Genomic DNA, 13,758 nt, shown 5'->3' with positions numbered 1-13,758 from the left:
TAAACCTCGGCTAAACAGAATTCTGGGTTATCTTGTTTCACTTTACACACCGCTCACAACTTACCCAGGGTTAACATATGCTGATAGTAGTCACTAGTAGTCTCTTACTAAAAATATATATAATAAAATTTTCATTTCAATTTTGCTATAGGCCTAATCCGAATTAAATGATTGGCGAACCCTATAGGCCTACGTATATTTAATTGTTTGATCACAAATTACAGCTAGGGACAATTTAGTAGTCGCTACATATTGGTAGGGACAAATTCTACGCCTTCACACTGTACATTCCTTAAAAAAACCTCTGTAACGTGCTCATTTGCATATTTACAGCATAAGCGTCATTGATTGGACTAAGGCAGCACGCGACCTGTTTACATAAATATTCTAGTATTGTGCTTCATCATTTTATTTATTGCCAGCTGTACTATAATTTTTTCCTGATTGGACTTTTCGGTGGACTTAAGGTAAAATTAAAACTCTTCAATTGGCGCATTTTCCGTCACCATTTTCCCTTCAAACGGCAGTTCATACAACGCGCGGTTTTTCCATAAATATGAGGTAACGTTATGCGTAAATATGACTGTTGCTAAGCATGTAGACATAACATTCAAATACTCCATAGTTTCACACTGCACAAGTTCACCACAATGCCCGCCCGGGGTTAAAAAAGGCCACGTACACACTGCAGCTAAATTCGGTTGTCACTTCACCTTTTACTCCTTAATCGCGTTCTGTACACACATAATTCACTAAAAAATACGGGAGTTACAACCGCATTAACTCCCGAAAAATACAGGTAGTGACAACTGCATTTACAGAAATTCTACGCAGTGTGTACAGAACTGAACTGAACAACTAGTTGTTAATGACGTATTTAAACGTGTATCAGAAATGTGTCTTCGTCTGTATGTGAGATGCAAGAAAATAACAGTGAAAGTCTTAACTTAGCACGGGGCTAGCTGCGCTCATGAGCCCTGCGGTAAAGTGTCAGTGTTGCCAGATCTCCATAGAAAACAAAAACAAAACAAGGACAAGCACGAAAACACCCAAATGCTTTGTTTTATAAAGAAAAATATCATATATCTCATATCCACAACAGACCACTTTATTAACTTTATAAAGTGCCTATCTTTATGAGATAAGACCAAACAACATGCCTAAAAGCACTTGTAAATATGAGGACATGGCAACACTGCAAGACAGTGCTCTCTAAAGCTGCCTCCCGAGCATAAACAAAACACAGCACGTCTATCAGCGGTAGTTTAGTTAAAATCGACGGACAAAAAGAGTCTTTAGTCAAAAAATGGCGCATAACAAACGGCTAAACTTTTATTCACTCCCGCAAGACGACAGAATGTTGTTATGGTTACAAATGCGGGAGTGACTGCTGTTCCGTACACACATGGAACGATAATTAACGGGACTCACTCCTGAAACTTGTAGTGTGTATGTGGCCATATGTGAGTTTAGAACGACAATGATATTTCAAGTGGGATGATCTGTTGTATTTGGGCATATTTTAGGCCTCAGATGTTGTTTTAAATGAATTAAACGTGGTTAATGTCATTTCATATCGGTTTAAATATAATACTATTTTTTTTATATATAAGTAGGCCTATGAATAGTGTTTTTCTACAGTTTTCGTAAATTAAGCATATTATACATTTAATGAACACCTTTCATCCACCTGAGCTCATGTAGGCTATATAGCTAATATGCCAGTAAGCAAAGTATTTGTTAATTTTATGTTAATCATGTTAACTGCAAACTTGATAGGCCTATATGACTGATGAGTGAAACCATAAAATCAACTAATTCCTTCCCAGGGGACATAAGCATTACATATAATAATATGTTTTGAAGCTGAGTTTCCGTGAAAGTGTCATAGGTTTTGACAAGCAAATCAGTATATATATGGTACTGTAAAGCAAAGAGTCAAAGACTAACCTTAAGAGTAAAATGAATCTGAAATAAGCATTTTGTGCCCAGAGAAGCAGAATGTAAAAGTGCTGAATTTGGGGAAATATATATAAGAGGAGAAAAAGAGAGAGGAGAGGAAGTGAGGGATTTCTGAGGATGAATGTGTGTGTGTGTCCTACAAAAAATGTTTCTTTGAAAATTTAATATTTTCATACTTATTATGAGGTGCACTTGCAGTTGAGTCAAAAAAGACAATGTCTTGTAGAGAAGAGAGTAAGTCTGTGGATAAAACATGTGCATCAATAACACATGCGCATTTTATTATCCAGCTTTGCTTGCGTGTTTTTGTTCAATATCACTGTATTTTATATTGTTATTTTTATGCTGCATTTTTTTTGGCATGTCCTTACATATTTTTGAATTACATTATCTGCATTTGCACTACAGTATCTGCTGTACCACACACACATATATATATGATTTACTGTCAATATTTATTGTTAATTAGTGAAAGTGTTTGTATTTATTGTCTGCTCAACCTGATGTCACTGTGGCTGTCTTGTAAAGATCTGTTATATGGTCTGACCTGAAGTGACAATGAAATTTTAAAATATTAATCTACCTCCAACTGAATGACGTGAAGAAAAGCACTGACATACCTCTCACTGCTACCACTGTCAATTATGAATGATGAATATTTTCATTTTTAAAGAGGAAACACAAAATTCTGAAATATTTCAGATTCAGGACTATTTCTAGTTCACTGATCAGCTCTTTTCACTTAATTTCTTTTTCTCAGTTATGAGCTGAAAAAATTTATTAAATTCAAATGAAAGAATTATCACGATAATCTCAGAATAAAATATATACATTAATATTCTCATCTAGTTTCAGATATTAGGCTATTTAATAATTGTTTAATTCATTTATAGTAAACTACCTAATTATTCAAATTAAATTGAACTGAATTCAAATCAAATTTGACATAAAGGAAGACAAACATTGCGTTATAAAAAAAATAACTCTCATAAAAGTAACAAAAAATCAACACCAGGGGTATGAGAGAATTTCGACTACTCTGCTATAGCAATCAATGCTAGTGTTCCGCAGGCCTGCTGTGGTCAAACTGACCAGTGCAACGCACTCGATGTGGGCGTGACCCCGCGCTAACCGCGCCGCTATTGGTCGGCTCAATCCAAAGCCCCGCCTCTTTCAAAAAAGATAGAGAAAAAAGAAAAGAAAAACAGAGACATCTCAATCCTTGCAACTGGGGAAAAGATGAAACGTAGTGCACCATAGTCTCCGAATCACCTCCTCTTTTTTTTTTTTAAACCCCGTAAACCACCTTCTTGCGCTCTGAACCAAACTGAGCCGCATCTGTAAGTTATTTCAATCACCCAAAGCCAAACATCACAATCAGATATTCAGTTTTGGGACACGCTGGATTAAGTTTTGTAGCATTTTAAAGGTGAGTCGTTAATCATGAACGCTTCTACGTTGTATCTGAGCAGCGGATTGTTTCTTAATGGATATATGAACCCGATATCTTCATACATACATAGGCGTTTGTCCAGGTAAGATGTAAGATGCACTCCCCGGTTGTTGGTTTAAGGAACCGCGGCTGGCGTTGCGCGGTGTGTCCGTCCATGTGTGTGTTTATTCGCCTGCGACATGGAGGGGATGGGTGGGCTTTTCGCGCTGTGTTTCTAATATCCGAGGACATCTTGAGCCACTCAGCGACTGAAATAGTTGGAATGATTGTTACACTGGCTCTTTGATCCGTGGCTACGTTGTATCGGCTGATTCTTCTGGATTTGGTTACATTGTGTCCGTTAGATCAAGTGTTGCAACAATGTATAAAACAGCTTTATTAAAACTCTGTTGACATGTTCCATGTTTACTGATAGCATTAGCTTAATGTTGCATGTCTTTTAAGGGCACTATATAAGGAAATGTACAATTTGAGACAACGTCAATGTAATATTTAGTTGATAACTGTATGATCAGGTTGCTGAATAAGGTTTTAGCCAAGTCAACAACCCCTATTATGATGTAGTTTAAAAGTTTAGTCTGGTTGCTGAACTTATTACATGCACGTTTTTGAAGATTTGTGATGTTTTTTGATGATTCCTTACGGATTTAAAACTAGATATTAAGAAGTGTGTGTGTGTGTGTGTGTGATGCCCCTTTGTCTGTGCTGGAGGAGAGGGGGTGTGTACAGATGTTCTCTACCAGGACATCTGCTGTTTCTAAGGGCTTTGTCAAGGGCCCTTTCAAGGAGGCGCCGGGGCCCGAAAGAAAATGTTACTTTTCCAAGCTTAACTCCGCAAACTATCAAATGCGACACAATCCTTGCTGGTTAATAGGATGCAATGTATGTGTTAATAATGCATAGTGTTACTCACAAGCTGTTATGTATTCTCAGTAGGATACATGTTTGGGTTTGACGACTGGAGACCTTGATTTCTAACACGTCCATTATGTTTCCCGCTGAGAATTCTCTCTCTCTCTTTCTCGCTCACCCCAGAGCACTCACACATCACACACTGAATCATAGTGTACATGGCAGCATATGAAGCAGGAAGACATTTATTAGAGTCAGACAGGAAAATGCAAAGGGCTTCTTTAATATTTATAGCATCCTGTTCTTCAGGTGTGCGGAGGGAATGTGTGCGTTCATTTATATGTTGCTTGGATCAGTGGTTCTCAAGTGGTTTTACACTGGATATCTAGTGGTGACCCAGCACAGAAACATCCTTAAAATCAAACTTTGAAATATGATAATATTAATTAACATTAACAATTGAAGAATTTACCTCAATAACCAGTAATTAGTCTGATTAATATTTTCTCGTACCTTTCATGGTTTTGTTATGACTGGTAAATTTGCACCAAAATACAATAGAGTTAGTCAAAAACAGAAGTATCTTCTCTTTCCTTTTAAAAGTTGATAAGCCTGTTTGTTTTGTTGTCCTAATTATGCACAGGTCATACTTTCACACTTGAGGTCCGCTGTGACCGCTGATTTGTTTTTTTCTGTTACAGGTACTTAAAATATGTTCCTACTTTTAAACAACTTCATGCATTGGATTTATGGTGCTTCTATTAGGAAATGAAACTTTGACTTCTGGTGGCTTCAAACTATGAAGAAGTTATAGAAGAGCAATGTTATAAGATGTATGTTTGCCAACAACAGACGTTCATGTGTTACATCTTTACATTTAAAGTGTCATGCAACAGTTAGGCCTGTTTGTGTGTTATGAAACTTATAAAGGACATGATTCATACACTCACGTGTGAATATCTTAACAATTTTAAGAAAAATGCATTTGATGTAATGGAATATAATATACACATTCAGACAATGTTTTTGTTTGCATACATTGCCGTTTAAAAGTGTAGGGTCTGTAATGTTTTTGAAAAAAAGTATTTTGCTCACCAAGCTGTATTTATTTGATCAAAAATACAGTAAAACAGTAGTATTGGGAATATTATTACCATTTAAAATTTTAATCTATTTTAAAATGTAATTTATTCATGTGATGAGGATTTTTCAGCATAATTACTCCTGTCATCAATGTCACATGATCCTTCAGAAATCATTCTAATATGCTGCTCAATACACATTTATTATCGTTAATGATGAACAGTTCTTTGAATTGAAAGTTCAAAACAACAGCATTCATTTGAAATAAAAAAATTTTTTTGCGACAGTGTAATAGTATTTCCTGTCACTTTTGATCAATTTAATACATCCTTGCTGAATAAAAGTATTAATTTCCTAATAAAAAAATTCTTGGTGACCCTAAGGTTTTGAACAGTGGTGTACTATATCTTGCATATTTCAAGGTAGAACATATGATAGTCATGTTTAATTCATATTTTTCGTATGGGCTGCATTCATTGGCTTAGAAGTGTTGCGTTGTTTGATAGCGTTTATGCTGAGCTGTGTGTTTTCCAGCCTGTAGCTTTGTCTTTTACATGTGAGCATGTGTTCTTTCCCAGAGGCAATGATAACACAATGAACATCCAGTGTAGCTATTTTACAGCAGTGTTGAGGCCGGGAATGTTGACATTCCTCCGTGAGCGGAGCACAGAAGTGAAATGTGTTTGTTTTTGAGCGAGTGGATGAGTGTAACGTGAATTTTAAAGAGCGACGCTCACTTGAGTGGTACAGAGAGGATGAATATTAATGATTTCTCCTCAGTTTAATACCTTGTTTAACACACACTAATATGGCCTCTTCTGCATATATTCTAGTGTAGCTTTCCGGTGATTTCTCAACAGTAGAGGACTGAAAGGATGTCTGACGGTGCCTGATAGGAAGGTAATTGGTATGAAATTGGAACATGGCATCAGCCTAGAGCTGCAGAATTCAACCTTTATTTCATTCGCTGCTCGTGTGAGTCTCAGGGATGTGACTGGCTGTCAATCAGAATGTGATGAGATTCAAGCTCAAATGTCTTGAAGAAAAGATTCATTCAATTCACTATATTCCACTAGATCTCCCTCTTTTCTATTAAAGAGTAAATTTATAAAGAGACTTTGAGGAGTGAAAAAAGTAATGGAATAATGCAGGAACTCTGTTTTGAGTGGTTGTTGCTGTGGATGTCAGTGAACCTCTTCTGTTTTGTGTTGCCCATTCAATAATGATCTCACACTCTTCCTCCTGCCAGACTCGGTTGTAAAGGAAACGCTACAGACTTTGCTTCCTGTTGCGTTCATACAGGCATGAGATCCTCCATGTGCTTGACAAGGGTGGAAATCCTTAGTGTAAAACTCAAATCTACTCCTGCAGAATTTGATTTGCCTACAAAAAGAGAATTTGGTTCATTTAACATGGGTGCTTTTACTGTGCAACTAACATTAATTATAATTCTGTTTGTGATTAAACCCATACATGTATAGACCTTTTGGCCAATACTGATAAAGATGTTATGATGATAATATGTCAGATAAATCCATACTGGGGTTTTTTTTCCCCGTAAAAAGCACATTCATTTCCTAAAGCTTCATCAGTGTTTTGATGCATGTGCTCAGATTTTCAATCAATAATAGATGTCTGCACACTGAAAATTAAAGCTCCAGACTTTATTAGAAAAGCAATAATGCTGTACCATTTTTGGTTTGTAAAGATCTTTTATATGATGTTATTAGTTTTTTTTTTTTTTTTTGTCCTGTACCTATACACAAGCTGGCTTGGGAGATTTAAAATATATATATATCTATAGACATTATAAATGCAGACATAGAGGCTGCTTGCTTGATTTCTATTTTTTTAAATTCACCACTAGGCCTTGCATTTTTCTTTTTACTATTTAACTTTCTTTTTTTATTGCTTTATAAACATGTACCATTTACGTTCAACCATTACGCTCTCATCTCATGTGTTTTGCGGCATCTCCCACATGAGCGTAATGTTTTTAGAAAACTGTGTCAAGTTAAAAGTAGTACATTTCTAGATTATATTTATTACACTGCACCATGTCTTGTGTTTTTAAATGCAAAAAATTGTCTTTCCATATTTTTGTGTGTGTAATCAAGCACTAGACACAGACAGACATGTTTAACTGTTGCACTTGCATCACACATCTTTTGGAGCGTCTTGCATATGACGCCAAAAACTCTCTACTCAAGTTAAAAGTAGTTCAACTTTTAAGGAAAGGGAAACACTACAGGAAAAAACATGTTTTTCATTCACTGGTCAATTTTGAGCTTCCATAACATGTCTCTCTTTTCTGACTAGTGACAAGTAAACATCCAGTTTTTTACACATTTAAGTATTATATTTATTACACTTTAGATTTCAATTACAACACGTGTCTTTAAAATGTCTTTCTCAAAATTAGTTTTTTCTTATGTGCAGAGTCAGAAAAATCTGCTTTAGTAGCACTGACACCAAACTTTCCATTTTTATTTCTATCTATATTCTGAATAGTTTAACAGAGGGGTTTGTTCTTATATCATTCACCTGGTTTATATAAAATTTTATTCCTAAAACAATGTGTTTTTTTTTCTAAACACAGTTTATGACATAACAATCATGTATTTATGAAATGTATTAATCGACTGGTGAAAGTACGGTGATATTTATCAGTTTTCAAACTCAGATTATTGAATACGTTAATAAATGCATCTCTACACATGATGTTTTAAAAAAAGTACACCATTAAAATAGGAAAAACGATCAGATCTGCTTTGATGATACTGATAAATATGCCTTAAATTGGCAAAAAATAAGCAATAATTGTTTCTGTTTCCAATGCTGATTTGTTCAAACTATGATCTATTTATGAATATGATCTATCGCCAATACATTGTACGACTAAATTGCTCTCATGGATCTTTTGGCTTTTTTATGGGCATTTTGAGCGTCTCTGACAGATAAGGGCATAATAACCCCTCGTCCTCTCAGGGTAGAGCAGATGTCCTTTAAGTCAGTCTTCGGATGAGAGGAAAATGTCCAAGATGTCTGAAATTGCTGATGAATGTTCAGTATTAATCCCCGAGCTGAAATCATTTTACGCGGTAGGAGGCGATGTGAGCAGTCTCTCCTCCAGGTTATTAAAGTTCGACTCCAAGAGCGAGAGTCAAAGCAGGGTCAATGAGTTCAGCGTGTTATGAAGGGGTCAGCGAGGCAAGGGGCCCCTTCATTGTGCTCAGACTGTGAGGGGTCGGGGCAAAGTGCTTAGCTCATTATAGCTGTGACTATCACAGATCAATACAGCCATCACGGAGGTATTTGTGCAGTCATATTATATGCTGCTTCACTTGCTTTTGCTTGTTTTGTTTTTGCCATGTATTGTGGTGTTTCTGTGACGTATATTTGAGGAGGTTTCTGTCCTACATCGAGAGGAAGAAAGCGAGAGATATGACTGAGAAAGAAAGTGATGTGTTTGGAGATACAGATGTGTGGGAGCGAGATCAAGTGTTTGTGATATCGCATGAGGAGGTTTTTGTCCCCGAGAGAGCGGCACAGGGGAACATTTTGTTGATGTTGCTCTTTTGTTGATCAGAAGACTTAATTGAGCTCTCAATTATGTTTCATTTAAAGCTGAACACTTGCATAAATGCAAAAACAATGACTTAGTTTTCGTGAACACTTCTGTTGACTAGATGAGAAGTCTATCAAGGAAAGTGAGCTCTCTGAATATCTACTTGTGCAGAAAAAAAAAGAAAGATAAATAAATAAATGCATACAATTCTGGCCAGAAAACATTTTAAATATATGCCAAATATATTTTTGACCAGCACGCCCTAATGAAATAAATTTTTCAGAGTGATTATTATATTTGGTGTAAACCTTGTGCTAATGTGCTTTGAAGGGCCAAGGAAAAAAAAAAAAAAATTATATTTATATTTTTTGACAAAATAAATATATTTACATTGACACACTGAATTCTTTTTTTTTTTTTTTTTTTTACAAAATATGTAAAAATATTTTGAAGTAGATTTTCTGAAATTATTTTCTGCCATATGGGAGATTACATTTGAAAAATGTGAGAGAAAACAGAGTTTCTCTTTCATAGCTCAGGTGACTTCAATTGTCCTCTAAAAATGTTCTTTTAACAATTTCTCCATGTTGACTTGATACTTTCAGTTATGTTTTGCAGTTAAGTTTCGTACTTTCAGGAAAATTAAAGGTAGAGCCGAATGCGTTGACCAGTAGTATGATTAACATAGCTTAGAACATTTGATCTTGGAAGAATTTTTTTGAGAAATGAGAAATGAGAGAAGTGAGTTAATATTGAGATCTCTGGCTTTTGATTATAGACAGTACTATACGGTCTAGAGGAGTCTAGGCTCTTTTTCTAAGGAGAACATAATTTAATTTGCATTCTAAAAAAATGGTGCTGAATAGCACTAAAAGTGGTTAATTGGCTTAGGGCAACCACATTAAGTGCTATATAGCTCCTATCTTTAAAGGTGCTGTACAGCACCTCTGTCAAATAGACTATAGTGCTGTAGAACCATAAGAGGAACCCCATTCTCCTCCTTAGATTTTAGATATGTTGCTATGAATGGGAATTTACTACAATGGCAAAAGTTGTTTTGAATGTCTTTTTTTCTTTCTTTTTTTTAGCTTTTCTATACTTTCTTTTTCTTTTCTGTGCCCTGGAATATTTCCTTCCTTTGAGGGCAAAATGGTCGAGTACCACATTATCTTCAGGAAATACACTGTATTTTAATGTCGTTTTTGAATCCTTTCCCCAACTAGACTAAGACACAGTTAGACAACCTTTTAAAGAACTATACAGTGGCTTAACAGGTTCTTTAAACAGTAGCAGGGCTATACAGCACCTCGACCACCTCAAGGAACTGCTGAAGAACCCAATTTTTGTGTGTAGACTGTAGAGGAAACAGTATAGATATTAAAGAGATAGAAAGTGAGATCTATGACTCAGACAGAAAGTGATTTGTCAGGAGATATAGACTAGCCAGTGTGGGAGCGAGGTCAAGCGTTCATGACGGTTTCAAAACTCTGTGGTTTCTGCAAAACAATGTTTAAAACGGTAGACATGGCGCTTTATCTTTTATCATGCTTGAACAGTGACACATTGTGAGTGTTCTTCTAAACTCTTTCAGTGCCTCCTCAGATAATCTTGCAGTGTGTTTCGACACACTTTACTGAAGTTGATTTAAAACCCGTCTCTTTTCTTTGTGTGCGTTACAGGAAGTGAGGCAGTCCCGCTGCTTTGATGAGCGCTGACATTTCTAAAGGTCTCTGGAAAAAACAGTTGTGATTGCTTGAAATTATTCAATGCCACAAATAAATATGCAGGAAATTATCTGCATATTTAAAATGCCACCTCAACAATGTGCTCCAGAGCTTTTAAAGAATGAAACATCTTGAGAGCGATCATAGAGGAGTTTGAAATTCACTGCTCAGGTTGGTCAGGAAGTGGTAAAAGAATAAATGGATAAATCCGATAAAGAAAAGACCAGCTCATATTTCACCACAGAATCAAATAGGAGAATAAAATGCATATTTTTAGGACCATTAGGTTTTTGTGACATCATTTCATAACAATTGTGCACATTTTTCCAGCAGAAGTCATAATGAGAAATAATTCTCAGTTGAAATTCAGTGTAAATAAATTCAGTGCAACAAATATAGACTGATGAGACTTGAAATTGTAGTAACTACAAGTCTATATTTGGTTAGTTTGCAAATGCCTTTTATTCCCTAAAGATGACCCTGTATGTAGTGTGTTTTTTAAATAAAAAATTTATAGCTTTATTTTTTCATTCTTTTGGCTAAATTATTTGTTTGTCTACACACATTTATTTATTTGTATTCAGTTTATTTGTATTTTTATTTTAGTTTTATTTATTTATTTTTTTAATGTATTTTATTTGTAATTAGTGCTGTCAAACGATTAATCGTGATTAATTAATTTTTATTTAATTGTATTTATTTAGCCATTTATTTTTATTAGTATTTTTATTTGTAATTTATTTATTTTTATTATCTATCTATCTGCTAGCTAGCTACTTTTATTTATTTGTGTTTTAATTTTTTTATTTGTTTGTTATTCTTCCTTCCTTTTCTTTTCTTTCTTTCTTTTAGGCTGAGATATGGCCTGAGTATCACAGATTTCATGTGATTGAAAAGTGAGTGAAAGAGTCTGACACTGAGAGAGTGGAGTATCAAAGCGACATTTAATGAAAACATTCCCATAACAGCTCGGTTTTGCATAACGATCAATGAATATTAAGATGAAGTGAGGTCAGTGTAAATGTGTCTATTGTGCAGGATAAACATGTGGAACGAAACACGCAAACATCAATCACAGAGAGTGCTGCGGCTGTCATAACACACACACACACACACACACACACACACACACACACACACATACATACAGGTGCAGCTGAATCAAAGCAGCAGGTTTGTGAATGGAGCAGATGTAATTCATGCTTTGTGTGAAGGAGTGCTTTTAGAAACATGAGACTTTGAAGTGGATACAGCTGATGTCTTTGTGCCTCTGAAACGTGTTTTCTCTTCGAGTGCTGCATGAACTGCCACAAGATTTACATCTCAAACTATAAGCACTTATTATGACCTGTGCAGCTCTTTAGATCAGTCTTGTTGGTTAAATAAACAGAATTACATAAAACAGACTTTCTGCTAATATTCATCTTGCTAATCGTCTAAATATATACTGTCTGAGTTTGCTTTTATTTGGGTTGTAAGATTTCGCTCAGCATTTCTATGGCAGGTTTGTGCTGTTCTTCCCTCTGAACTTAAACATAACAGAACAGGTCACAGGAAGTTATGGTTGCCTTGGTGACAGAAGATGACCTTGCTTAATTATTAGAGCATTTTGTCTCTTTCTGTATGGAATAATATTGTGATTGTGTATTATTGTATCTATCTATCTACTGTAGTTAGCTTTAAAATGAAATTTACAATAGTTTATTTAATGTTTTTTCTGTTATGATACAATGAAATGGCATACTGCAATTATTAAAAAAAAAATCAAATTAGTTCAAAAATGTCATGTTTAATTAGTTAATTAGTAATTTTCAGTCTGGATTTATTTGTTTAGTAAAAACGGTACAATTGTGAAATAATATTACAATTTAAAATATTTGTTTTCTATTTCAATATATTTTAAAATGTAGTTTATTTCTGTGATGCAAAGCTGAATTTTCAGCATCATTACTCCAGTCTTAGTCACATGATCCTTCAGAAATCATTCTGTGCTAATTTGCTGCTCAAGAAACATTTCTTATTATTACCAGTCTTAAAAAAAAAAAGTTGTGCTGCTCAGTATTTTTGGTATTTTTTATTTTTTTTTCAAAATTCTTTGGTGAATAGGAAGTTAAAAACCAACATCATTTATTTAAAAATAAATGTATTTACTGTCACTTTTTATTGATTTAATCCATCCTTGCTTAATAACAGTATTAATTTAAAAATAAAAATAAATCTTTCTAACCCAAGACTTTTGAAAGTAGTTCATGGTATTTCAAGAGAATATACATGTGAATAAATTAATCATGTCCATTAAAATAGAACATTTGGTAAATTATTGTTATTGTTATTATTTTTATTTATTTTTTGGAACATTTTATGTAGAATGAAATTTATTTCTTTGTGTTAGTGGTGTTTGTTAAGTCTAGCAACTCTAGTATTGCTTATATGATCTGAGCCATAAATAAAGACTTTTTGGTGAGGTTTTTGACCCAGTAAATAACCACCTAGCAACTAGAGGAACCACCTAGCAACCACCTAAAAATTACCTGGAAACCACCTTAGCATCACAACACCACGCATATTTCCTTAAAGGGACTTACCGTCATGTTTTTCCAAACCTGTATGAATTTCTTCCTTCCGTTGAATGCAAAAGAAGAATATCAGTAATCAAACAGTTTCTGGTAGCTGTTGACATTCGTAGTATGAAAAAAAATACTATGAAAGTCAATGGCTACAAATGATGACATGATTTTCTTTTTTGGGTGAACTGTCCCTTTAAATATGAGTGGTAAGTATAAAAGTCTAACCGCTGCATTTCCCCTGAATGCCTCACGAGACACAGGAATAGTTTTAGTCGTCTTTTGCCATCAGCGATCATTATTTTGACAGTGTTTTAGGTCGACTGAGTTCATCGTCAGAGTCGCTGTGCTCTAAAACTGTAAGGTTTCTTGTGACAGAGTGCCATATTAAACTGTGTGTGTGTGTTAAACTGTTAGACTCTAATAAACTGCCAAAGCAGGAGGTGTTAAAGAGCTGGAGAGAGAGGTCTCGCTTTCACCTCCTCCCGTGACTCAACAACGCCAATGTCTGCATATTCATGCTCAGGCTATTGTTGCTGCCTCACAGGTCAG

The 13,758-nt window shown here is 35.0% G+C and overlaps 1 protein-coding gene across 5 annotated transcripts in view; it reads left to right on the top strand.

Moving 5' to 3' along the window:
- Positions 1 to 323: 323 nt before the first annotated feature.
- The window catches only part of ctbp2a (C-terminal binding protein 2a), a 54,633-nt gene continuing 41,198 nt past the window's right edge, over positions 324 to 13,758 (top strand). The window contains exon 1 of one of the 5 annotated variants that reach the window (XM_058748871.1): positions 324 to 467. The gene's annotated coding sequence lies outside the window, so the exon portion shown is untranslated. Of the gene's footprint in view, positions 468 to 3,180; positions 3,392 to 5,083; positions 5,101 to 13,471; positions 13,566 to 13,758 lie in introns of those variants that run through there. The other 4 variants (XM_058748872.1, XM_058748870.1, XM_058748874.1 and 1 more) reach the window with 4 other exon arrangements.

Source organism: Onychostoma macrolepis, chromosome 17, assembly GCF_012432095.1.
Source record: "Onychostoma macrolepis isolate SWU-2019 chromosome 17, ASM1243209v1, whole genome shotgun sequence".
Lineage (NCBI taxonomy): Eukaryota > Metazoa > Chordata > Actinopteri > Cypriniformes > Cyprinidae > Onychostoma > Onychostoma macrolepis.
The sequence above is the reverse complement of the archived record's forward strand: the minus strand, read 5'-3'. Positions and strand labels throughout refer to the sequence as shown.